We start from the raw sequence: 22,955 nt of genomic DNA on the forward strand, positions 1-22,955 counted from the left end.
CCCCACATGTGGCCCATACATACAGCCATCCAAATAGACAAGATGGATGAAGCAAAGAAGTGCAGGCCGACAGGAGCCGGATGTAGATCTGTCCTGAGAGACACAGCCAGAATACAGCAAATACAGAGGCGAATGCCAGCAGCAAACCACTGAACTGAGAATAGGACCCCCGTTGAAGGAATCAGAGAAAGAACTGGAAGAGCTTGAAGGGGCTCAAGACCCCATATGTACAACAATGCCAAGCAACCAGAGCTTCCGGGGACTAAGCCACTACCTAAAGACTATACATGGACTGACCCTGGACTCTGACCTCATAGGTAACAATGAATATCCTAGTAAGAGCACCAGTGGAAGGGGAAGCCCTGGGTCCTGCTAAGACTGAACCCCCAGTGAACTAGATTGTTGAAGGGAGGGCGCAATGGGGGAGGATGGGAGGGGAACACCCATAAAGAAGGGGAGGGGGAGGGATTAGGGGGATGTTTGCCCAGAAACCGGGAAAGGGAATAACACTCGAAATGTAAATAAGAAATACTCAAGTTAATAAAAAAGAAAAAAGGTACCTTCCTAAGTCTAATTTCACTCATCATGTGCATAATCTGCATGTTTTCTCATGTATCTCTTTTGTTGAAACTGAGTCATTTTTGCTTTAAAATTTACAAAAGAAATCTTGCCTGCAGACACCTGGCAAGCTGAGCCATTGGTATTTTTTAAACCTAGTGTTTCTTAAATAGAAATGCAACTTTAGACTTCTAATGGTATTAGTCAGAAATGCTTCTTGTAGCTCCATTTTCTTACAAAGACAAGAAGACATTTTAGGGGTTTCCCCTTAGCGCTGCATAAATATTTTTAGGTGCACTGTGTTACACTGCTAAGCACAGGGGTGAATTAAACATAATCTCTTGGGTTGCAGATCTGAGCATCTACGTGAGGAGCTGAAACATTAATTTCACTGAACGCAGAATGTATAACTTCAATCGGGGGGATTGAGACTTACTAATTAAAGTATTTGAAAATCAACCAGGTTTTTACAAAATTAGAAAGCCACAATCCAGAAGTTAAAACCAGCACATAAATGAGAGCCAAGCCAAATGTCTGATCCATCCTGTTGGATCCTGTTAGAATTTTACCACAAAACTCTAAGAAGCTTCAAAAAAGCATAGAAATTATTTCTGAGAACCTTGTAAAATTACAGAACCTTATAAAAAGTGCCTAAAAGGCAATGTTTGTGAATGGATTGAAAAAAAAAAACCAAGTCCATATACACACAAGCCTAGGCCTGAGAGGAATATTATGAAGAAATTCTAATTAGTTACAGTTTTAAGAAAAGCCTAGTTCTATATACTATATAAATAACTGCTTCTGAATTGTAGTTACAACTCCCAACCTCATACTCCAACTTATTCAGGTTTTCTGACCTGATTTATTATTTCTAATAAAAGCAATATCCAATAACAGGAACAAAGTTATCCAACATTTTAATAAATGGGATTAGTCATGTATCTACTACATCAACAGAAGCATGGACAGCTAGCCTCAGGATCTGTGACTTGCACCACACTCCTGAGATAACCTCTCATTGCAGCCAATCTCCAGTGGAAGGCTATACACAAACTCAGAGTGGACTCAACCATATGCTAAGCACAGTCCACCAAGATTCCTATGAGTCTTCTTTCTGTCCCATAACATTCCCAGCCCCTGGCTGGGTATCGAGGGTGTGTCCTAAAGTCCCTGGGATCAACCCACAAACAAAACAATCAGCTATAGTGTGACTTATGGAGTCAGTGAAGATTTGGACAGAGGGAAGCATCTTAGGGCTGCTAAGGCGAACCGTGAAGAGTCAGGGAATTCCCCACAGCAATCTACCCTAGAAGGAGGAATCCTCTCCTTTCCCTCTTTATCTATTCTCCCATTTCCTTTCCTCTTGAGGTCACCTCTCAAATAGTCTACTTGTCCACAAGTATTGTTTTCAGACACTGTGCTTTGAGAAGTCATTCTGAGATAGAATGATCTTTACAATATTTGATCTATGTAATTGTGAACTATGCAAACCCAGGAGTCTAGCCTTGGGGGAAAAAAAGTGAGTGGAAATTGCTAGTGAAATATATCTGTTCATAAAAAAATGGTTGTATGAACCACATACAAGCCAAATAGAAAAGGATTAAACTCTACAACAGCAATCTCTAACATTCACAAGCAACGAAATGTAAAAGCAGCTTCAAGTTATGGTGCCTGACAATATGTTCCTCTGAAAATTCAAGCCTCAGAGTTTTACAAGTGCCAAGATAGCCTGACAGCCAGACATGCTCAAAGAAGAACAAATTCAAGCCCTCAATGAGCTTTATTAATCCAAAGGTGTTTATGAATATCTGACTTGATCAGTCCTTAATTCCTTTGTGTATAAGACTTAGTCACGGGTAAAAAGTAGGATGTCTGGATTTGTCCACTGTTTACTCACAAGGCCTTAAAAACAGAATTGACTCTTTTTTAAAAAAAAATTATTTACTTATGTATATGAGTTCACTGTAGCTGTCTTCAGACACACCAGAAGAGGGCATCTGATCTCATTACAGATGATTGTGAGCCACCGTGTGATTGCTAGGATTTGAACTCGGGACCTCTGGAAGAGCAGCCAGTGCTCTTGGAACCACTGAACCATCTCTCCAGTCCCAGAATTGGCTCTTATCATTATTGTTTTAATTAATTATCAGTCCAAAAATCAGGACTGGAAGAATATTTTCATTACACAAACTTATCTATTATGCTGGGAGATTGTCCCCATGGTATTTGAACTTAAGCAATGTAAGTTCCTTTTTTTTTTTAAAGTATAGAATAGAGTTTATTCAGGGCATGCGGAGGGAAATTGAGAGGATAGAGAAAGAGAAGAGAGAGAGAGAGAGAGAGAGAGAGAGAGAGAGAGAGAAGAGGAGTAGAGGCTGGCCGTGAACAAGCAGAGAGATGGGGGAGGAAAATGGGGAGAGAGGAGGAGCAGGAGGGCAAGAGAGGCAATATAAATTCCTAAAACAGGAATCGCCCATTTTAGGATGGAAAAAGATGTATGTTCTGAATTCTTTTTTTTTTTTTTTTTTTTTTAAGGAAATCTTTCTAAAGAATCAGTTACGGCTTGTTGTGCTCATTCCAAAGTCTCAACCACTAAGAATAATCTCTGTGGAAAACAAAAGATTTAACCAAGGAAATGAGACCATGTAAGCGTGGGGTACTGTGTCATGGGTTCTTAATGTTTCTATCACTAGGAAGCCCAGACTTCATCTGCACAGGGCAGAACGCTCTTTACAAGCATGTGCCGTGCTGGGCCTGGGAACTAAACAAAGCAAGCTCCTCACCTCTTGTTTGGTAAATAGATTGTGACTGGAGATACATATATTGTTGTTTTGTTTGTTTCGAGTGTTTTTGCTTTGTTTCGCTTTGGTTTTTGAAACACGGTTTCTCTGTGTGCCTCTGGTTGCCCTGAAACTCACTCTGTAGACCAGGCTGGCCTCAAACTCAAGAGCCTGTCTCTACCCTGCACCCCCAAGGCTGGGATTAAAAGCACCACCACCTCCTGGCTTGTTTTGTTATCTTAACCAGAGAGACATTTTGTAGTTGGGAGTGATGACTGGTGTTAGGAAGGAGAAAAGAAAGAAGAGAAAGCAAGGAAAGAAGTCAAACTGGGATTAGGATCAGGAAATAGCTCTCTGAGGAAGTAATACCTAAACTGATCCAGAAAGCGAAAATAGGAAGCAGGCAGGTGACCAAACGATGATGTCACAATGGAGCCCCCAGGGATTTGAAAAGGGAATGGCTGTGTGCCTAATGAGCAAGGCCAAGTGTGGCTTGAGAGGAATCTGGAGACACAAGTAGAGAGGTGCTTAGCCAAATCCTCAAGGCCGTGTTAAAGTGTTTGGGTTTTGTGTTAAATGCAGCAAGAGTCTTAACCAAAGGTACACCAAGTACAAAGCAAACAGAAACCGCCTTTCCCAGCACCCATTCTGAACCTACAACTGCCCAGGGCTTTAGCGTGAAACAGTTGGTTTCAAAGTCCCGCATTCTAACTGCCTGCTCAGAATTAATTCTTTTGTGAGTTACTCTGACCATAAAGAACAGGGATCCAGGCTAGATGTGAAATGTAAAAGAGAAGCTTAGCTATGGACTTAGTGGGGACGGATCAGTGTGTCATTCACAGAGTTCTGTTGGAGGTGGGGAACACTTCCGTCCTAAAGGTCCCACAGGGAAGGCCCTCCAGGGGAAATCAGCAGAGCATGGGTTTTCCACGATTAGTGTCTGCTGTATATTGTCCAGGTTGTCTCCAGGGCTCAGGTCGGCTCCCCAGCTAATCAGAGTCACCTCTATTGACAGATGTGGGAGATTGGCTAGAAGGAAGCACTTCACTGTCACCGAGTTTGAAGACAGATAAGACACTACCCCCAAAAGACTTAAACTCAAAGGGAGTAAAGAGGTCAAAGATTCCCTGGAAGTCTTGCACTCAGGTCTCAAGGGCACCAACTGGACTGGATAGCCATGGGTCAGGAACCCAAGTCTGAAGGACTGCTTGATTGGGAATAGGCATGGACCTTTTATGACAGGGGAGTCTGAGCCAATCAAAAGCTAATATACAGTGACAATACACACCTATCTATATGCATGAATACACATGCAAAAACGCTTTAGAGATAATTTAATGAGTCCCTGTCTTCATCTGTGTTTTCACTGAAGACCCAGCCTGGCTCCAGTGATAGTCCGGATGTAATGGTTACCCAGATGGTCACAGAACAAAACCAAGTCAGAAATCTGTGAAAGTGGCATTTAAAGAGGTGATGGGGGGAGGGGAGCTAGAGTAACTAGAATGCATTGTATAGATTATGAAATTGTCAAAGAACCAACTTACGTAAAAGATACATTCTGTACATACGTAAGATTGTCAAAGAGTATGGTGTAAAGATGCAGAGTGCCTCAGCCAAACTCGATAACAGTGAAGTGCTCCATTAACTTGTGTTCTACATTAGTGGAATGAACAACTATTGTCTGCATATTCATTTTAGAGACATTCATTACTAACACCTGGCAATCCCAGAAAACAAGAGTAGCAATGTATAGCCTAGTGAATCATTATAAAGCAGGGGGGGGGAGACTTTTTCCATTACCATAGAGTTCTTCTTATGTCTGAGTCTCTCTCAATATGACTCTGAGCTCATCAGTTGAGTTGACCCAATTGTGGCCAGTCTGCAGCCCTTAGAGGTTTCCTTGGGTGACATAATGTGCTCCCTACAAGCAGTTAGGCTGAGAGAATTCTGTCTAAAGGCAGAGTAAAAGGCAGAAGTGAGGATATAGCTGACTTTACCACTAAGCTGTTTTATCTTGAAGCTTCTGCCAAATTCGAGTAGCTTTGTGAAGGGGGGAGGGGGACAAGTTGCCTCAGGAGTTGCTAACATCACTGATTTTTATTCCGTTTGACGAGCACAACCAACAAACAGCCACTAGGTGTCGTCAAAGTCAAACTAATCCTCACTTCTGCACTTACGAAGCAAGTTGGTCTAGACAGCGGACTCGGGAGCTCCCCGGGGATAGATTAAAACAGCGTATATTCTGCACTGCTCTCTCAGTGAAAAGAGCTTCCCGCGAACAGCATCTGAAACTTCGGTTCTCAGATTTTAGTACCGAAAAAAGGCAGAGGGTGGAGACCCTTCTACGATGAACCGGAACCAGAGAGGCCTGCCTCGTAGCAATTTCAAATGTGCGGAGAATATGGTCTGGTTTTAGCAGCTTTTGTTTACTTTATGGCATTTACAAACAAGAAGGCGTTGTTCCGCTAAGTCTGTCCATTCGTTTACACGTGAAGGCAGTAAGACATCACCAAGTCTGAAGGCAGAGCCGCCTGACTCCACCTCAATTCCCCTCCTCTGTTTGCCTTTTCCAGTCCCCTCCCCTCCCGTCCCCCGCCACCCCTATCTCTCCCTCCTCTATTTCTTCTTTTCAGTTTTCTCCTAACTGATATCTAAATCTACCACCTTTACACACACTCAATGGAAATAATATTTCTTGACTTTGGAAAGTCAATGAAAGAGGAAACTAAAAGGAAAGAAAAGGAAGAGACGCTAGAGAATGGCTCAGCTTTTGAGTGCTTACTGCTCTGTTAGAGGACCCAGGTCCTGCTCCCAGCACCCACGTGGCAGCTCATCACTACCTGTAACTCTAGTTCCAGAGGAACAAAGTACCTCCTCTGTCCTCCATGGGCTCTAGTACATATACACACACTCAGGCACGTGTACATAAAATAAATAAATACTTAAAAATGAATAGGAGGAGGAGGAAAGGGCTGGGGGTGGGAAAGCAAGCAGGTCACTGCCCAAACCTACCCAAAAGTTATAGAAGGTAAGGTCACAGGGTGGGAACCAGTGGTGGGAGCTGCAGGAGGCATTTCCCTTCATCTTTCCTGCCTCAGACTCCGGATTCTTTATCATGTTTCAGGAATTTCTAATCTTACCACAGTCAGATGACTCACACGGGCTGACTGGCTGTCTAGGCTTCTACCAAACACCTGTAAAGATAAACCTTGGTGAAAGCAGCAGTCACTGCAGGGTGGCCTTTGCAAATGGCTAGGGGAATTTTCAGGGCTGAGTTCAATTTTCCTCCCCTAAAGGCTCACAGACCTTGATCTTACTTTCAGACATATTTGTGTCTGACAGCCAGAGGCTAATTACACACCAGGAATAACCTCCCATGGACTGAGACCTGCTTCTGCTCGGGGAGGGAGACACAGGAGTGCAACACAACCTAATTTGGGATGACAGAAGGTTCTGGTTTGCAAGCTACTCAGACCAACCCTCTTCCTCACTCACTCACCGCCCCAAGTTGCCTCTTAGGAAGTTGTCTCTCCCTCGGATCAATTGAGAGATTCTTTCTAACTAATGTTTCTCCATGCGAGGCATAAGAGAACAATGGGCCACACAGTCAGATTCAAAATATAAATCTTAATTATATAAATAGTGTCCTTCCAGGCAAGTGATAAAGAAAATAATCAAGGAACTCTATTCCCGAAGACTTACATAGGAATAAAGCCCTATAGAGAGAGATAAACCATACATAAGCAGATAATTATAGATCAACTCTTATTGCTAAGACAATAGACAACACTGAACCTTTAAAAAACACTTAATCCCTTCTAGGAGTTCTAGAAGCATTAGTTAGTTTAATGTTTTCATCAAGCACATATGGTACATATACTATAATTATAAAGCTAATGACCATGGAGTATAAATTTTTCATATATGCGTGTGTGTGTGTGTGTGTGTCTGTGTGTGTGTGTGTGTGTGTGTGTGTGTCTGTGTGTCTGTGTAATTTGTTATAATTTGAACAGGGCTCTGAGCATGCCAGAGAGTCTGGAACATCTGTGAATTTAAAACAAAAACTAAAGGTATGTGTTACGCAGGTGACTAATATATTTGTGTGCTTCTGTGTAGAAGCCAGAGGACACCCTCAGGTCATGTACCTGAGGTACATTTCTCCGGTACCACTTATGTTTTTCACCTTTTTAAAACATAAACCAAGTCTCTTATTGGCCTTGAACTTGTCAAGTAAGCTAGGCTGAGTCCTAGGAATCTACCTGGGCTACCTCAAACCCCCCCCCACACACACACACACCCCCGCCAAATTCCAAGATTTTTTGTTTTTTTGTTTTTTAAGTGGATTCTGGTAGTTAATGCAAGAATTGGTGCTGGCGAAGTGAGAACTTTACAGATTGAGTTCTTCCCTCAACCATAATTCAATTTCAAAACTGGAAGTTAAACCCCTGAAAATAATTTAAAATAGTTTAAAATTACTAATCTGTATTCAAATAAAGAAAACAGGCTTGTCGATCACCCCTTCTCTCTCTCTCTCTCTCTCTCTCTCTCTCTCTCTCTCTCTCTCTCTCTCTCTCTCTCTCTCTCCTCTCCCTCTCTCAATTTAATTGAATGCTCTGTCAGTCAACTTAGGTCTCTCTTTATTCCCTTTTGATACAGAGGAATCAGTTGAAAGCTGTTTGTTTTCTGTCTATTTTAAAAAATACTTAAACCCTGACTATTTCTAGGATTTTTAAAAAAATTTTATATTGGGAATAGTATCACATTGCTGACAACTACTTACTTTATCCTCTGTTTCCTTCCCTGAGTTGTGTCCCTGTTTTAGGTTTCATTTCTTATTACTAACAACTGAAAATGAACTTTTCTTAATTAAATTATTATTAGAGAAGACATTTAGCAATGAAACAGAATACCACACAAAATCGTGAAGGCACTGCCCTTGCACTGGGACACTGCCAGATGGGGATTTAGGGATTAACTATTCGGAATGCTGGCATTATTAAGGAGAAAGTAAAAATAAGACTTTTCCTTATTATTCAGCGAACCTCTGCTCAAATTATGTTAGAACCAAGGCAGAGAAGAAAAGTGAAATAATAAATGTAAACAAAATAGAAGAAAAATCAGTGATTAAAACAACAAAATCGTATCCGCCGCCATCATAATTTAGGAAAGACTGCATTACTTTAGACACATGTGCCTCCATAGGCCTGTATCCCAGCACTAGTACACAGAAGCTCAGTAGCAGAGCACTTGCTTGTTGTGTTAAGGGTCCTGAGTTCAATGCCAAGTACCCAGAATTTCATGAAGAGCTAGATGAGGAGTGAAGGAGAAAGGAGGGGAGAGGGAGAGGAGAGGAGAGGAGAGGGAATAGAGAGAGGAGAGGAGGGAGAAGAGGGAGAGGGGAGAGGGAGAGGGAATAGGGAGAGAGGAGAGGGGAGAGGGAGGGGGAGAGGAGGGGAGAGGGGGAGGGAGGGAGAGGAGAGGAGAGGAGAGGAGAGGAGAGGAGAGGAGAGGAGGAGAGGAGAGGAGAGGAGGTCCCTTTACTTCATTAAGCTCTGTGTAGGTGTCTTGGGTCTCCCTTATGAAGCTTAAGAATCACTAAGCAAATGCTACTCACCAGAGGCATTGACTTTTCATCACTAGACAGCTTCCTACAATCCCTGGACTCCTTAGACTTTGAAAATCAAATGAATCAATACAACTGGAATTGTGGATATCAGCTCTGCTATTATACTTGAACCAAGAACCAATAGTATGGCTGATCACAATCTACGTATCCTTTAAAACTAAACAGGGGTTTCCTATACCCATGCAGCCAAGGTCCGGGGCACCTGGCTGTCCTTCACTGGAGGCAGAACTGCAGGGGACAGAACCCCTTTCTGCAGTCTTTGCAAATTGTCTTATGCCCTCTGGTTGATTGAGGTCCAATCAACCTCAGGGGCATGGAGACAAGGGAAGCTTCCCTACCCTGCTTGCCTGCCATCAGCATGCTCCTAACCCTGGTTACAGTATGAGCAAGACTAATCTGTGAAATGTTCCCAAGCCTTTGCTCAGGGATGAAAGAAATTTGAAATCCTGAGCAGGAAGTCAGGCAGGAGAGGGACAGCGGATTTAATTCATTCCTCTCGGAAATCCTGGAACCACTCCTCCGATGTATGTAATTAAATGTGGCTCTCAGTTATTAATGCTACAGGATATTGTCAAAAAAGAAATACGAGTGCTTTCTGGAACCTGGCCATCATTGCCCAACTCCCCCCATAGTCCAGTTATGATCATCCAAATATGAGAAACAAGGAGCGAGCAAAATGAACAAAAGCATAGGAGAAAAAAATGAACAACTCCAGGAATTAGTTTTATTGCCAACGTTGAACCTAGCCAGATGATGTAAGCAGATTAAGATGAAACTGGCAAGCCTAGCCACTCCTAAGAACAATCAGAGACTGGAAGATATGAAGGAGAGAGCATCACACCAGCTCAAGAGGACAGTTTTTCAGAGATTGCCTTCATCCATAACTTCCTCATGGATCATCTTAAATGTAAACAGAGAATTGATGCACACAGCCATGCATGCTAATAGATGTAGTAATTTATAATTAAACTCAAAAATTTGTTATTATTTTTATTATTTTTGTTTTTACTTTTATTGAACATTTTATGTATTTACATTTCAAATGTTCTCCCCTTTCTTCCCTCTCTCATCCCCCTTTCTTCTATATCCCACCCACCCACTCCACCTCACCACTCTGGCATTTCCCTACACTGGGGAAAAGATCCCTTCACAGGACCAAAGGCTTCTCCTCCTATTGATGCCAGACAAGGCCATCGTCTGCTACATATGCAGCTGGTGCCATGGGTTGCTGTACTCTTTGGTTGGTGGTTTAGTCCCTGGGAGCCTTGGGGGATCTTATTGGTTGATATTGTTGTTCTTCCTATGAGGTTGCAAACCCCTTCAGCTCCTTACTGATGTATTTTTTAAAGAAAAAAGGAAATCTCACTTTTTAATCTTTCACATTCAAATGTATTCCAGTAAGTAATAAATCAACTGGTTATTTGTCCTTTTAATGATTTGCTGGCTTATCAAAGTTATACCCTTGTTAGCTTTTATGAGGCTTATCATCTGAAGGCAGCCTCCAAAATTAGAAGCTCATAAATTATTAGCTACATGTCTGGATGTGTAGCTGCTGACGGGGGAGCACTTACAGATCGCTTCTCCCTCCTCACTCAGCCAGGTGATTATTCTATGTCCCCTGGAGCTATCTTATAACTTAGAGAACATTCTGTTGATGTGCTCAGTGCAAGGAACTGGAAAAGCATCTTCCAAGGTGGCTTGGGAGAAGCTCGGCAATCTGCTTATGCCAGTCACATTTAGAAGTCACCAAGCCAAAGTTTAGAGCAGGGACTGAAGGAACAGCCATCCAGAGCCTGCCCCACATGTAGCATATATATATATATATATATATATATATATATATATATATATATATATATATATATACAGCCACCAAAACTAGATAAGATGGATGAAGGTAAAAAGTGCATGCTGAAAGGGACCGGCTATAGATCTCTCCTGAGAGACACATCCAGAGCATGTCCAATACAGAGGTCAATGGTAACAGCAAACCACTGAACTGAGAATGGGACCCCGGCTGGAGGAATTAGAGAAAGGATTGAAAGAGCTGAAGGGCATTGCGACCCCATAAGAACAACAATGCCAAGCAACCAAAGCTTCCAGGGACTAAACCACTACCCAAAGACTGTACACGGACAGACCCATGGCTCCAACTGCATAGGTAGTAGTGAATAGCCTTGTTGGGGCACCAGTGGAAGGGGCTTGTCAGGGGGCGATGGGGAGGGAAACACCCTTACAGAAGAAGGGGAAGGGGAGGGAATAGGGGTCATATGGATAGGAAACCAGAAAAGGGAATAACATTTGAAATGTAAATAAAGAAATATCCACTTAAAAAAAAGTCACCAAGGCAACTTTTCTGTGTGTTCTGAAGACAGTTGTAGATATCAATATTTGTTTTCTATTTCTATCAAAACATTTCAAATACATTGTCAGATCTTACAAATCTGGACTCAGATCCTATCGATTTCGGAAGTCCAAACATTTGCTAAAATTATACGTTTTATACTGGGTTCTTTTTCTAACTGTTTTAAAATTATGTAGCAAAGGACTAGTAGAGCTGCTTCAGAGTTTCTGACAAAGGAAAAGTTTTCATGAACCTCAAAATTGTTTTCTTAGCTCAATGTGGATATGAAAATACGTATGACAATGGAGAACAGAGGGATGATAGTTAATTTAGATCTAGATAATTGTTGGAGAAAGATAGATATAAAATGTTGAATTTGTGTAGAATAAAGACTGTCCTCAAATTTCTTTCCAGGCCTAAAACCTCATGTCTCTGATTATCTCAGAATTGATTCTCCTGGAACCCAAATTTGCCTAATAAATTCATGCTAGCATTATCCATGCCCATTTTAAAATATCACTAGAAAATAATTTTTCCCTGGGCAAGATATCGTGCTGTCATTCATGGGTTTGACTGGCAGAAGAACTCAAACTGAACTCATAGAGGTCACCATCACTATAACAAAGCACAAAACATGGAGCTAAAGAAGGCAAGCTAGCAACAAACCATACCGGTGACAGCGTGTTAGTATGATTACCACAGGGTCAGTCCAGATGCTTAAAAGTACAGGAAGTCAATGCTGCTGGAACACTTAGTGGTTCAAAGAGTGAATCCACCTCTGCCCAATCCAATTCCCAATGGGTGTACACATATGCTGATTCCTAGACTACTCCATCAAATATGGAAATCTTCACCTTCCTGAGAAACAGTAGGCTTGCATTTCCCCTCATATTCATATTGGGCATGTGGTCCCTGTTCCATCAAAGGGAAGGAAGGAGGGGAGGAAAGAAGAGAGAAGAAAGGAGCAGAAGGGCAGAGGAGAGGAGAGAGACGGTGCGGGGAGGGGAGGAAGGAGGAAGATAAGGAGGAGGAAGAGAAACCAGTGTGTGAACGAGAACAAAATGTATGCAGGCAGAGTCTAGGCAGCAGAGTGTCATTTGTCACATCCTGTGCTATGTTACTTTCCAATAAGCAAAGCCCATGCCAGCCTTGGAGGATAGATGTGTGAGAAAGGAAGAAAGGTTGTTGGGCTAAGCCACTCAGATATTTAAGTTGTTTATTACTGGCACAAAACCTAGCCTGTGCTTCCTGTTGTGAGAGTCAACCCAGAATTAAACACTGCTGATTCTGAATTGAGGCAGCACCCTCTTGGAGTCACTTGCAACTGACCAGTGAGGTTGACTCAGTGTTGCATAATTAGAGCAAAGTGAACTAGGAAGCAAGGGCATTGTGAGACACATAAAAAAAAAATGATGGACAGTTGCAGTATCTACATATCTCTCTGGAGATTACAGCAAATCTGCCTGTCAAACACCATAGCAATTCACTCATCCACTCAGTGTTTAGGATAGAGCATCTGTATACACTAAAAACCCGAGTAAATTGTACATATCTCTCTTCTCCAGCCATAATCACTTTTTTTCAAAAGAGTTCTTTTGTTGTTGTTGTTGTTGTTGTTTTAATTGCAAACTGTCTTCATCATCTACTTTGATGCTAAATAAAAAGTCCTGTAGTCCTTGACCAGTACTTCTTGTTGTTATAGATGACAGAGTAGACTTCATCGTATTGTACAATGACCATGTTGGCGGTGTTATCCAGTAGTCTCAGAGAAATGGCTTGGCCTTTGGATCTTCACCTACAGCACAAACTCCAGTGGAAAAAAACAGCCATTTGTTTATTGCTACTAAACACCTGCTCAGACTTCAACGGGCAGTACAAAAAGCTGGGAAAGTGCACAGGCAAAAGAGTCACTTCTGTATGGTATTGCCAGAGGTGTACACACAGGCAAAATCTTTATAAAAATGGAGCCACCGGCGTTTCTTACCTAATGCTGAACTTTTATCAAAGAATATTTCTTTCCAACTTGTTATTTCACTGTATAACCATACAGTGTCTTCTCTTTCCCTTCAGGATATGCAAACCACAGAATTCCGATGACTCATCCCAAAATAGCTTATGAATATGCCAGGGGCGGAAGGGTATGCTGTTTGGTTCTTTAAGACTTCCTGCCAAACTGAAAAAAAAAATAATAATTGAGCCACTGAACACATGAAGATATTTGGGACTAATTGTGAGGAATAATGAGAATCTAATCTTTTATAGTTCTCAGCTTAGCAACAGCTAACCCAACATGTCCAGTTGCGTCCTGTTTGCTATACATGTGACTCCTCAGAGTAACAATAACACTAGTAGCAAAATTCTTTCATCGTTGAAAATGCTACAGTCTGTACATTTTTAGACTTCTTGCCAGAGCCATAACGGAAAGAAATTAGGAAATAGACATACGGCATATGTCTTTAAAATAAATAGCCAGGAACTAATATATGGAGTTACAAATCTACATAAAGCATTGCACTGGCTAGTTTTTAGATCATCTTGACCCTGGCTGGAGTCATTGGGAAGGAGGGAACCTCAGTTAAGAAAGTACTCCAGGGCTGGAGAGATGGCTCAGTGGTTAAGAGCACTGACTGCTCTTTCAGAGGTCCTGAGTTCAATTCCCAGCAACTACATGGTGGTTCACAACCATCTGTAATGGGATCTGATGCCCTCTTCTGGTGTGTCTGAAGACAGCTACAGTGTACTCATATAGGTAAAGTAAATAAATGTCTAAAAAAACAAATTTAAAAAAAAAAGTCCTCCAACCAAACTGACCTGTGTGAGTTTTCTTGTTTGAGATAGATGTAGGAGCTCACTGTGGGTGGTACGATCCCTGGGCCCTGGGTGTATGAGGGTTGGGGGTGGAAGAGAATAGACAGATATCCTAGTACTCTAAGGGAGTAAGCAAGCCAGTAAGCAGCACTCTACTATGGCCTCTACATCAAGTCCTGTCTCATAGTCCCTAGACTGTATATTACCAGTTGCGAACTGAATGAAACTCCTCCCCAAGTTGCTTGTGGACATACAGTTTCATCACAGCAATAGAAAGTGAAAGTCAATCAGTCCACAAAACAGCTATGCTGGCCTCCCTGTCACTCAATAGGCCCCAAGGCACTAGCTTCCCATATGCAAATTAAGGGTGATAATACTATTGTCTGGGCCTATGGACTTTAAAAGGATTGGATTCGAGCTGTCTGCCCAAAAGGATAATGACTCTACCAAAAAAATGAACTCTCTGGTAGAGTCTCACCAACGGGGCTACAGCCTGGAGGCTAAAGCCACTGAGTAACCCTGGAGTGGTCACCTTCCTACAAGCACAGTGCTGGAGCAGACTGGTTTGTTGCTGTAGTTTTGAGCACAGGCTCCAGAACCAATCAGGCCAAACTGCAGTCCCATTGTCTGACCTCTCAGCTGCACAGCCACCAGAAAGTCACCTAGACTTTCAACTTCAAATTTTAAATGAAACATAAGATAATTAGTAATCACAATAATAATAATAATAATAATAATAATAATGCTTCTTAGAGAGTCATGGCACTTTAAATGCACAGTGGGTGCAGCAGTAATCTGCTGTAAAGACAAATCAGTAAATACTTCTACAATGCAATAAAACTGGAAGGACCTGGTCTCTCCAAAAGCAAATATTAAAGGAAAACAAATGTCAACAAGGCCAGGTTTTACAGTCCTTATCCTGAAAGCAGCCTAAGTTAGAAAATAAACAGCTGAGAAGTTTGTTTGATGTAGTTTACACAGGATCAAAATATTTGTGCAGATCTTTCCAGATCAAGATATAGGTCTTCTTGAAACAAATTTATTTGCCATGTTTCCTTTTTTCTTATAGAGGAAGGATACAAGCAAACAACTTAAAAATGTTTCAAACGACAGCTCTGTGCTCCAAAGCCACTTGGAGTTTGAAAAGATTGCCCAAACTGAGGACAGCTGAGAGCAGATGAGGGAACCCCACAGAAGAGTACACCAACTGGTTGTCCAGTGTCAAATAAATGGTCAGTCCTGAAAGCATGCATACATACATGTAACATTATATGTGCTGAATAGGTTATATTTAGACATCCATATGTATATGTGAATACATATATGCATGCATCACAATCAATGGAAAAGAAGGCCATGAATTTGACCAGAGTTTTGAGAGATATATGGGAGGGTTAGGGCAGAGGAAGGAGAAGAGAGAAATGTTAAAACTAAATAAGTTTTTTTAAAAAAGGGGGGGGTAGCAATACTCAGCTATCCTTAGCACTTATCCATCTTGCTTCAGGGTCTGCCCTGCGATCCCAGATCAACTACAGTGAAGATGTCACACCTCTGCCATATATAAAGCAAGTGCACTAATACCTGTCTGCCTTATTATACACTGGATGGAAATAGCATGGTTTTGATTAATAAAACATAAGCTACCCTTCTCATTTTAATTTTACTTTAAAACTTAAAGCACTTTGACTAATTCATGCAAAATTCTGAAACATATATCTGAAAAGAAACAAAAATTCTCTTTCTTTCTTTCTTTCTTTCTTTTCTTTTCTTTCTTCCTTCCTTTCTTTCTTTCTTACATACCCAAAGATATAGAGGCTGTCAAGAAATAGTTAAGGCAAAACTTTCAGATCATGGAGAAACATGGTCTTGTCAAGATCATGTCTTAACAAGAGTTAATCACAGGACAACACACTGAGTAGGTTCACGTGTTAAAAATAGAACCAAAGGGAATAACACTCGAAATGTATATAAGAAATATTCACGTTAATAAAAAAAATAGAACCAAATATTTCATTCGGTATTCATTTTATCCAGTATTCAGTTGACATGACTATCATCCTATTCCCACCCAGTTGGTACTTAATGTGAAGATCATAGGTCTAGACAAAGCCATCAGTAGAATTAGGCGTCTATTATTCTTCCTAGAGTTAGGTGTCTATGTCAGCACCATCCCGCAGACGTTAAAATGGTGACAACAGTATGGAGGTGTTAGCCTATGATGTTATTCCTAGCACAGTATTAAAATTGGAAATAGATCTACCTGAAGACACAGCTATACCACTCGGGCATATACCCAAAAGATGCCCCATGCCACAAGGGCACATGCTCCACTATGTTCATAGCAGCCTCATTTGTGACAGCCAGAACCCAGAAAAAGTCCAGATGTCCCACAACAGAAGAATGGATTCAGAAAATGTGGTTTAGTTACACGGAATACTATTCAGCTATTAAGAACAAGGACATGTGAGTTTTGCAGGGAAATGGATGGAACTGGAAAATATCATCCTGCGTGAGGTAACTCAGACCCAAAAGGAATGCATGGTATGTACTCAGTAATAAATGGATATTAGCTAAAAAAAAAATACAGATACAGTCCACAGAACTCAAGAAGGTTAACAAGCCAAAGGGCCCAAGTGAGGATGCTTCAATCCCACTTGGGAGGAAGAAGAAAGTAGATGACAGAGGGAGGGAAGGAAGTGGATGGGAGGAGGAGAGGCAAGAGAAAAGGGGAACATGATCAGGTATTGGGGTAGAGACCAGGAGTGGAGCCCCAAGGGCCAGAAGAATAAATGAAAATATACAACCTAGGTATGTTGGATGAGCCTCTAGAATGTACCAGAGACCTGGGAAGTGAGAGAAACTCAAGACTCAAAGGGAGGGACCTTGGATGAAATGCCCAACAATGGGGAGAGAGAACTTGTAGAGTCCACCTCCAGTAGAAAGACAAGCATCAGGTGGAGGGATGGGGTTGCCATTTCAGTCAGGAATTCTGACCCAGTGTTGTTCCTGTCTGAGAGAACTGCAGGAACAAAAATGGAGAATAGACTGGGGAAAGGAGGTCCAATGACCAGCCCAAATTGGGACCCATCTCAGAGGAAGGCTCCAGGGCCTGACACTATTACCAATGCTATGGTATGCTTACAGACAGGAGCCTAGCATGGCTGCCCTCCAGGAGGCCCAATAAGTAGCTGACTGAAATGGAGGCAGATATTTGCACCCAACTAATGGTCTGAAGTGGGGAGCCCCTGTAGTTGAATTGGGGAAAGTCTGGAAGAGGTTGAGGAGGAAAACCAGCCTTCTTAACTAACCTGGACCCCTGAGATCTCTAGGACACTGAGCCACCAACCAGGCTGCACACCCTGGCTGGTCTGAGGCCCCCCAACATATATACAGCAAAGGACTGCCTTGTCTGGCCTCAGTGAGAGAAGACACACTTAGTCCTTGAGAGACTTGCAGCCCCAGGGAGAGGGGAGGTCTGCTGGGGTGTGGGGAGGAGGAGGAATGGTTTGGGGAACTGTGAGTGGGCAGAACAGGAGAGGGGGTTAGCAACTGGACTGTGAGGAAAGATTAAAGATAATAATTTTTTTGAAAATTGATGCCAACTGAGCACATTAAATTCTATGTGTACTGTCCTAAAAAAAATCGTTCCTTTGAAAGTGAAAAAAGCAAAACAAAACAAAACAAAAAATGCCACCTATGCTGAAATAGAAGATATGATGTGGGGGGCTAGAAGGAAACTGAGAAGGCCATGGCCCCTCACAACTCTCCAAACTTCCAGAAGACAACTTCCTAAACAGACCTAAGATGGAACGCTTCAGGCAATACCACAGTCAGACGGTCCCCTCCCAAGCATGTCATAGCATCTCCTCTAGAGATGAGCTGGAGACAACCTCCAGATTCCTGTCTGCTGGCCGAACAGCTGGAGTGTCAGAGCCTCACATGAATCAGACTCATCAGATTTAAAAAAAAAAAAAAAAAAGCCCAAGACATACAGATGACATGCCAATCGCTTATAACTTGTTATTTCCAGCCAGTGGCAGGCACCATGCTCCTCCAGAGATTACCAGAGTTACTTTCTCCTTACGCTCTAAAACACTCCTAAAATTATAGCCACTGACATTTGGACAGTCTCTTGTCATTCAGAGGGTTCAGTATCCCCAGACACATCCTCCACTCCCAACCACCCCTCTGCCAACGCAGGCCCTTGCTTCACTCAGCTCAGAGATAACAGGCAGGAAAGAGCTCCAGATGTCCTAAAAGCCTCTGAAAACCGTTGTCTGGCATCAGAGATATAGGAGGGTTTTTTTCTCACAGGGAAAACATGGCTTTTTTTCTCTCAAAGGCAGTGCATTAGCCCTCAGTAAGACACTGGGTCATGCCCAAGCTTCCTGTAAATGTAAGGCTCATCTGTCACCGCAGTGGAAAGGTAAATCTAATGAAATTCCCCCAGGACAGTACATGATCAAGGGATCTCAAAGAGGGTTAAACCAAAGGCATCCTGGAAAGCCACAGTAGTACACAACCTGGTTCTTTTATTTTTCTTGTCGTATTCAAACAACATGCCTCCCCATCTTCCATGTAGGTTCCCCATCCTACTATGCCACCCTGCTCCTGCGACATGCCAGGAACAATGATGGACATGTGGGATATTTTCTTCCAGACGTAAAGAAACAAGTGAAGAAATAAGTACAGGAGGAAAGTAAAGAAATGGCTAATGAAGAGGGGAGACGCACTTTCTGGCCAATCAGTATTTATTCTACGACTATAACTTTTACGATTATTTTGTGTATAGTCACATCTTGCATCTAAAAATGAACGTATGAAATTTGACTCTGTGCATTGACAGTGCCCTGGTACTCAGATGAATTTAAAAAGCTTCCATGCATATTAAAATATCTCTAAAAGGAAGGAAATGAAACGGCATGCTACTCCATCAGCAGGCTCCATACTTTTTGAATAGGGTTAGACCTAAACCAAACCAGGGGGACTACTGGAACATGTGTGTAGCTTCTTAATGTGACCCTTTACCCTTACTCCTCAATTCAGCCTCTACTCTGCAGGAGTTAGATCCATAACAAGCAGTTGCGAAACCATGAAAGAGGAGCATGGTGCCTAACTCTGGCTGGAAATAACCATGTCCCTTCCCCTGTTCAAGACTATGAATCATGCTTGTACCTGAGTGTACTAGGAAAATCTGAAGCAGAAACTACAGAATCCATCTGCCAACAGAGACCAGGCTTTTAATTTCTCTTTGCTGTCACCCAGCTTTTCGTGAGGGACTGATAACTTCATTGTTGACCTTTCCTAGTATTTCAGGGTAACTTGATCATTATTGGCCATAGTAGGGCAAGCAGATCCTTGACTTTCTCGTGAATCTTATACACTCATATTAATAAAAGAATAACTTACAATGTTTCTCAGAAAAAGAATTTCTAAGTTGTTCAAGATTTTTAAAAAGACATCAGGTTTTCAACTAAGAAATGTTGATAATGGGAAAATAGTCTTTGGTTATGTAATACCACATGGTCAGCCCTGAAAACATACATACAAGTAATATTAATCAGGCTGAGCAGTTGTATTTATATATTTTGGAATTTATATGTACACATATATGCTATATGTACACAAAACGATGAATAAAAAAAAGATAAATTTGAGAAAGAGCAAGGAAAGGAGGCTTTGAAAGACAGAAAGGGGAAGGGGTAAATAATATAATTAATTATACTATAATCTGAAAAATATAAGAGCTAATTTTGCAATACTAGGTTTGTAGGAGGCGCAAACAACTCATAATGAAAAACGAGAGATACTTTTGAAATGTTAAGAAAGAAGAGAGTTCCTGGGAAGTTAAAACACATATTAAAAGTGCATAAATGAGCAAGAGAAAAAGCAAGGGTAGGTGGGGCTGGTATAAACTGCTGGGGCTGGACCAGAAAAGAGAAGTAAGGGGAAACGTGTCCGAACGATGAAGAACTCAATTAGTACTGGGAGTGGTCGGAATGAGGGGCCTGCGCTGAAATGGCCTGCTCTTGATTGCAAGCGCTGAAAATAATGTAGCAATCAATCGGCACGTGTGCAGGAAGACAGGCACAGAGCAAAGAAAAAGAAAAGCCTTGAGGGGCCAGCAAAGCCAGCTGGGGATAACCCGCAAAAGTAAGGGCAGTAGAGTAGGAAGGCAAATGCGTAGAGACAGCCTGCACACAGAGAGCTGGCGCTGTGGGTCCGAAGCCTTGAAGGCCATTTGCGCTAAGCAGTCCTAACAAATGTGTTAATCATTTCCTTATTTTCCCCTGCTTGGTTTTACCACCTCCTTGCATGCTGCTTGCTCACAGCAGGTAGCTGATTGAAAGAGGCGGGATGATAGAAACATTGACTGAGACATTTTGAGCAGCTTAGGTGAGAGATAACTCAGCCCCAGGAAGAGTCTTCTTTAAAGATCCCAGACCTGTGTATTGCTTTGAGCTCATTTTGCAGTAGCCCAAGCAAAGAGACTCAGTAAGAATGGCCTCCCAACCAGGACAAAGCTCACTGCTTATCTTTCTCTGCAACTACAGCTGGCTTAGAAGCAGATTGCCCTTTGCTGTGCTTCACGGTCTGCTGCACCGCAGAAGAAATGTCTGAGATTGCATTTCTGTTGTGACTCATCTCGACAGGGAACGTTGCAAGACACGGAAGGCAGACACCTCAAAATCCTCAGAAAAATAAGCAAGGAGCCCATCAGCCCATGATACAGAGTCCCATCATGCAGGGCTGGCCATCATTCACAACGTGGCTGGCTTTTTAAAAAATTACTAAATGCGAAGGAAAGAGAAGGGAGAAAGAGAAGAGAGGAGGAGAAACGTATTTCGCAATGTAGGAGAGGGGATGGTAAATGACAGGACAATGTGGGTCCATTTCACAGAACTTTTCACTTAAAAGACTGTTTATAATGGCAATGTATACAAATTCTTTTTATTTATTTGTTTTTATTATTATTATTATTATTATTATTATTATTATTATTATTATTATTTTGCTTTTTCCTGGAGCAAGTTAGAAAGGTATCACTCTGTCATCGTCCACCTGGTAGCATGTTGATTGCCTCGAATTGAATTGAAAATGAATTACTCATTTATGTGGTGGCCGAAACATTCAGTTATTTATTGATCAAACAAAAAGCTGCCTACTTTCCCCTCCCTCAAGCTCTGATGGGCTACGTCATAGGATGTCTGTAAACATTAAACAAGATTAGACAAGATTAATTTGATCAGAATCAGGACAGTATTCTTGCTACCCAAAGAAACCATCTCCAGAGAAGGTCATCAAAAAAGAGAAGCTTTGTAGAGTGATTTTTTTCTATTGAAGATGAATGTGTATCCGAGAAGGCAGGAAAGTCAGGGAAATTCTCAGAGGCCAGAAGTGATGAGAAGTCAAATAACCACAGAGCCAAGCAAGGACCTGAGTCAGCATTTGCCTTGTGGGTCTTTGTGACTCAGGAGGACCAAGGACTCGGTGCTAATAAGTTGAAAAACAACATGAAAGCTGGGATTTCCAAAATACAACGGTGTCAAAGGCACACTGAGAAACTCTCCATACCACAGTCAACATGTGAGAAATTAAATCTGTATCAGAAACCTACAGGCAAAATTCTTTCAGCCAGAGAAATCAAAGGGCCCCCGATCACCAACCCTGTGAAAATCTAATAATGAAAATAAAGCCAGAGACACAGACTGAGAGATCCCCAGGTTTCTGATGCCATCAAGCCCCTGACAGAAGTAAAATGACCAACTCAAAGCAAAGGTTCTTGCGTGGGCTCCACAGCCCCTACACTTCATAGGATCTATATAACCGGGTAGGGAAATGTTATGTATGTTTTTATAACTGGTGTTTCATAACCTAGTATTTCTTACTACTACAAGCATAAAAAGCAGAAATCGTGGTCTTGATAATAATAGCTAGCATTTTCTCTAACATGTCAGGTATTTTCATGTCACGACAACTGTTCTAATGACCACTAAACACCATTTGTGCTTATTGGGATTCTACTACTCAATTTAATCAGCTTAGAGCCTCTTGTTATTTAATGTGTTTATTTTTTGAATGGTTTTTTAAGTGTTCGTAGTCACCAGTCTTGATATCAGAGGCCTGCATAGAAGTGGAGACAGGAACGGCGGGTTTGAGACTAACCTGAGCTACAGAATGAATTCAAGGCCAACCTGGGCGTTCTAGTGAGACACTGTCTTAAAAAACAAAAGTAAAAACAGGCTTGAAGGTCTAGCTCAGTGGTGGAGTGCATAGCCAGTGTGAGGCTAGAGGCTCAATGCCCAGTGCTGTAAAATATGTATATGCTAGTCTACCACAACGGGTTTTTACACACGCGTGTGTGCTTGTGCCTCTATTCCACCATGACTGGCTTCTATCATTATTTATTATTATTTGAAGCATTCCTAGGGTATACCTAACAAAATCATCTGTGTTAAAAGCAATATTACAAAAGCAAATTCAGAAATATGTACCTGAGCAAAATGTCACTCTGGACTCCAAAAGGACATACAATTATCAGTCCAGTAGAAGTTTATAGAACTAGGAAAGAAATGCAGGAGAAGGGAATGGGGGGAGGGGGGCTTCTTGAAAATGTCAGTCAAGTTGGGGATTTAGCTCAGTGGTAGAGCGTTTGCCTAGCAACCGCAAGGCCCTGGGTTCAGTCCCCAGCTCCGAAAAAAGGAGAAAAAAAAAAAAAAAGAAAATGTCAGTCAAATTTAATTTCTTCCCAGTTTTAAACACTTAAGAAATTTAATTAAAATGTTTTTGTTGGGCGTTAATGTTCTATTACAGATATCTGTCACCAATTCAAAAACGA

The sequence above is a fragment of the Rattus rattus genome, chromosome 1, assembly GCF_011064425.1.
Source record: "Rattus rattus isolate New Zealand chromosome 1, Rrattus_CSIRO_v1, whole genome shotgun sequence".
In the NCBI taxonomy this organism is placed as follows: Eukaryota; Metazoa; Chordata; class Mammalia; order Rodentia; family Muridae; genus Rattus; species Rattus rattus.